The 5508-nt window shown below is 37.1% G+C and overlaps 1 long non-coding RNA gene across 1 annotated transcript; it reads right to left on the minus strand.

Moving 5' to 3' along the window:
• Window positions 1-2094: 2094 nt before the first annotated feature.
• On the minus strand, window positions 2095-4750 carry LOC113358159. The gene is made up of 5 exons (XR_003364238.1): window positions 4373-4750; window positions 3420-3687; window positions 3205-3326; window positions 2800-2947; window positions 2095-2505 (listed from the first exon to the last, which is right to left on the minus strand). It is a non-coding gene; the product is annotated as an uncharacterized LOC113358159 (long non-coding RNA).
• Between the last annotated feature and the right edge of the window lie 758 nt (window positions 4751-5508).

Consider the following 5508-nt stretch of genomic DNA (forward strand, 5'->3'; position numbering starts at 1 on the left):
CCAAGGTCGGCCCTTAGGCTTGCCAGGAGCCGGTCCTACACGCTTTCATAATTTTGACCTAATTATCTCTCAGCAGTTCATGTTGGGTCCAAACTCTCTCCAACCAACTTGGGATTTGCTCAATCAACCATCAGCTGGTCCCACGACCACCCAGGGCCGGTTCCATAACCCCTTGGTCGGTCCCTCATCTCTCCATAACTAGGTTTTACTACCTAACCCCCACACGAGCATTATTTTAATAAATGATTAAACTGGCATTTGATCAATCGTTTACCAACTGGTCAACAAAGGGATTAGGTGCATGCTCACTCGAGCACTTGGGCGCTACATGGTCGGCCATCATCCCATGTAGCCGGTCTCTCCTTCACTCAGTGACTTATTTTCAGTAAATCATCAATTAATCAAAATTAGGGTTTCGAACAAATGCTCTGGAAATCATAATTTTGAGCAAGTTCAAACACTAATAATTTTATGTTGATCCAGCAATCAACATCTGGATTAACATATTTTAATTAATATTTTTTTTGGTCATGGTACCAATAATTCACTGAATGAGCAATATTTGCTCAGATACTCGAATATTGATTCAACTATCAATATCCAATCCAGTAATTTATCGAATGAGCAATACTCGCTCAGATGCTCGAATATTGATTCAACTATCAACATCCAGTAATTTATCGAATGAGCAATACTCGCTCAGATGCTCGAATATTGATCCAACTATCAATATTCAACAATTCATCATACTATCAATATTTGCTCAGACTATCAATATTCATTATGTTGATTCAACTATCAACATCATTATTTCGAGAACTATACGTCCCAGCAGACATGTTCAATTCATGAATCCTAGAGCCTTCAACAATCATGCTCGACTGAACAATACTTAGAATCATCGTATAAACAAGTCAACGACTGACTAATAAAATACACGCCTGTTGTGCAGACTCCACGTTCGTGAGACATCAATCACATCACATGGGGGATATTAATTAGGGTTTTGGTCTGACGACCTACGGCACGTGTGCTCATCCACGGCGACAAATGTGAGTAAGTCGTGCAAGCAGTTGAGGGAGTTAACAAAGTAGTGGGTGGACAATCAACCAAGTCTCTGCACGACCTGGAACTGGTTAAACCACGATTTCCCACTCTTTCACTCGAGCAACCGTCACACTTACTGGAGATCAATGTGTCTACTATTCTGGCAATATAAATGAGTCTCTGAATCCACGATTGAACAACAAAAGAATTATGATCCAGCAATCACTCTCAAGAATTCAATCAATCGACCAGAACTCATTCGAACTCAACAGTTCACATAAAACTTGCAGAAACCTTAAACACATTCACAATCCTTGATCATCATTGATCTCACACACTTCTCAGCTTCCCTCCTACAGATCAACCTTCTTCCCTCTTTGTGACCGAATTGACTCTAGAACGGCCGTTCTCTTGGTTTAGGTCGGAGTCCTACAGATTGATCTCTCAAACTCCCGTGCAGTGCATCTGTTTGAGGTTAGGAAATTTTCTGGGTTGAGGAGCCTCCTTCCACACGGTCGTATTTCCATTCCCTAGAAAACCAGCAGATCGTTTTCTCCCATCTATGAAAAAGCAGGGGTCTAACAACCACACCCAATATTTCGTTCGACAATCTGAATAGACAAACTCCAATATACTTTCAAGAGAATCAACTAGAAAATCATAATCAATCTAGAGTAAAGTATGTCAAATTACTAGTCCAGAAAGTGGAACTTAGGACAGGCCAAAACCGTCAAAAACAGAGTTATACGACAAACACCAACCGTCCTAAAGTCCGTCATATTTTTGGTGTACTATTATAGGACGGTTCATTTTTGTCCATAATTAACAACGAATTTCGTTTGTCCAAAAAAAAACACGACTGATAATGATTGTCGAAATTCTATAATCAGAGATTCAGCCTAATCTGATAATCTAATTCAAGTGAGTCAGTTTCAGCGGATCTGACTCAGGTGGCCCGATTTCTAATCTGATCGAGTATAAGAATTTATTTTTTTTCTCTTCTTTATTGGTTTTTAGATTAATACCACCCACAAACGAACATACGAATTTTGTAAGCAAAATGTAAACCATTTTATTAAAATTAACTTTCAGTTGACAACTTAAAAACCCAAACATCTCTAAATTCAACAACAAAAGCTACTTCATGTTCAAAACAACAAAGAAGAAGAAAAAACAATTAAAAAAATTAAAAACAATATGATTTAACATCCAAGTGCAGGAGTTGCGTATTTCTTTGGCCATTCCAAAGTCTCACTGGGATCAATATCTCCAAGTGTTCCATCTCCAACACATAGTTCCATATTGCTATCTATAATTTCGTCGGGAAGGACTTCATAATTTTTCATATTTTGGTGGCGTGCTAAAATTAACACGTCCAAGTGCAACTGCCATCTTCTTTACATCTTCCAGTAAAGGATGACGACCTTTTAAAGATCCAAACTCCACTGCTGTAAGCTACTGCAAAGAAAAGCATACATAGGTAATGAACTTGGTGAGAATCTAATTAACATTAAATGGTAAGGTACCCACTATCAAAACATACAGCCAAGAATGACCAAAATAAGTTGAGTAATCCGAGCCAGATGAACAAAATTGACATTAAAGAAAATAATTAAGATTACATACAACATGTTCATCCACTTCATTTAAGGGGATTACCTTTTTAAAGCATCACTAAGGAGTTAGCGCCCACACTACAGTAAGACATAATTTTTCACAAACTTAATATCTAGATTATTAAAAGTTTATTACCTCGAGCATGACCCTGGGACCATGACAGTGCAACTCTCTCGTTAATAATGCTACAAGGCAAACCAAAACAAAGAAGCAGGTTTGTAAATGGATTTTCCAATAGTGCACTTTCGGGAATAGAGATTAGTGGCGCTGTCCCATCGTCAATCTAACAACCAATAAGACCAGAGAGTAAGGACATAGTAACAACAAGTATAAATAATTGGAGTTTCGAAAATGCACAAGCATATATGACTTTAAAGATGTAAAGCATTTTATTTTGAAGGAGGTACATTTCCTTATGACTATAAAGATGCACATTTGCTTGTATCTGTGTGATTTCAATATCTAAACCACAGACAACAAATATACCTAGTTCGTGTGCCTATATCCCAGTACTAGTAGTATGTCAATAACTTATATTACCTTGATTCCTTCATATCCTCAGACAACAACCATCTTCGAATCCACAGTAACTCTTATGGATGCCAGACCCGTTCTCTCATTGATTCTTCAATATCTTGCTGAGCTTTCACAAGTCCTTCAGCCTGCACCAGCAAATAAGATTCTAAGTCGAATAACATATAAAGAAGCCCGAAAAACAAAATCGAAAGTTGATGCTGCAGCACAGTACTCATTACCTGGTAAGATGCATTGCTCACTTGTAGCTCGCAATCACAGAGCTTTTCTTTCTTCATTAGAAACTCTAAATCCTTTCAACTACAAGAGGTTTCAAACCTCCCCAATCATGCATAATTGACTGTTCCCATTTCTCTAAACATTCTCCATAAATTTCTACCCCGTTTTGCAGGTTGTCCAACCCGAATAGATGCTTGTTCCTTCTGCACCACTCCACATCCAACTCACCAACAACGGTAGCTTCCCTTAGCTTCCGATAATATGCAATAACTGTACAAGAAATATTATAGTATTATACAATAATCAACAGTCAGTACTGCGAAACGCTTCTACCAAGAAGATCTACTGAAAATTATTTATGGAATGCAAAGTAACAAACATATATTGAGTACAATTGCTAATGAAAACCTAGCCTTTATCAACAAGCACCAGCATGACTCTTAATCCCAAGAAAATTAGAGTTGAAACTTTGACAAAATTTCATCAAATTGAAACAAACCCATGACAGTAAACCATCAAACATATCAAAACCCCTTAAACTAAAGCATAATTCCAATGTAAGAAAACAAGTAATTTCATCTGATTTTTACTCTTTAATTATAAGTTGATAGAACATTCCTTAGAAATTTACAATTGAGACGTTTTGGAAATTTTCAGTTTGGAGAAAAAGCCCAATCACAATTTGGGTCAAACTGGGGTTTTAGTGTAGATTCATGATACAGGGATACAAACTAGAATTTAAGAAATTTTAAGGGATGGTTACTGACTTACTGATGGATTACCGATTGAGGAGGATGTGATAGTCAATAAAGTAAAGCAATCATCGGAAAGAAATTTTGTATATGCTAGTTTGAACAGAGCTGATTTTGGTATAATTATGTATGTGATAGTCAACTACTGAAGGAGTATCGAGCTAAGCATAATGAATAATCAAAATAAAAATAAAAAATTATACCAAAATCAAAAGAATCTTTACTGATTTCGCGTCTCTAGCTTTCCTCCACCCTAGGTTTCTTCACCTTTTTTGATGATGGTTCTTCTCTGCTGTCATCTTGGCCATCAATCCACCATCGCTTTCACCGTTCAAAGCTAAATCTATGTACAAATTTACAGAGAGATCTTTAATGTTGAAAAAGGAGAAAAAAAAATCTCTACTCACGGTCGCTCTATGAGATGGAACTGGATTTGGAATTGGACTCGATTCCAGTTTCTAAAGAAATCAGGGGTTTCTCAAGTGATTTGGGTGATTAAATTAATGAATTTAACATCTAAATCTAAGTAAAGAAGAAGGGGGGAAGTTAAAAAGATAGTTTCTCCGAGTGTTTTCAGTTTTAAGTAGTTTCTAGATCTAATTAGAGGCCGTTCGATTAATGTGATTTTTAAGGGCTCATGTTGTTATCCGATATGGGTAGAACTTTAAGGGAGTGGGGGCTAAACAGATCCGAAAACAATGGGACAGATTCACACTGTTCTTTACCATATAAAAATATTTCGACAAATCCTAACTGTAAAATATATAACAACTCGTGTGATCCGTCATTTTCCTTCCGCCCCAAGTGTTCTAAAAATCAGATTTTGGACTAGTTTATATCTCAACTTCTCAATTCAATCCGTAATCAGCAAATAGGAATTTGCGAGCCCGATTGAATAGGAGAAATAACTTGAACGATACCAAAGACCAATGTTCAAGTGTCAATCAATTAATATCAACAACCAAAGGTTTGATTATCTAATTGATTGATCTTAACGCACAACCTGTGATATTCCTATTATATAACAAAATATAATGCGAAAAAGAAATAACACAGACACCAGAATTTTATTAACGAGAAAAACCGCAAATGCAGAAGAACCCCGGGACCTAGTCCAGCTTTGAACACCACACTGTATTAAGCCGCTACAGACACTAGCCTACTACCAATGAACTTCGGACTGGAATGTAGTTGAGCCCTAATCATTCTCGCACTGATCAAGGTACAACTGCGCTCCTTACGTCTCTGAACCCCAGCAGGATTATACGCACTTAATTCCCCTAGTTGATCTCACCCACAAATAAGAGTTGCTACGACCCAAAGTCGAAGACTTGATAAA

This window comes from Papaver somniferum, chromosome 3 (genome assembly GCF_003573695.1).
Source record: "Papaver somniferum cultivar HN1 chromosome 3, ASM357369v1, whole genome shotgun sequence".
Taxonomy (NCBI): Eukaryota; Viridiplantae; Streptophyta; class Magnoliopsida; order Ranunculales; family Papaveraceae; genus Papaver; species Papaver somniferum.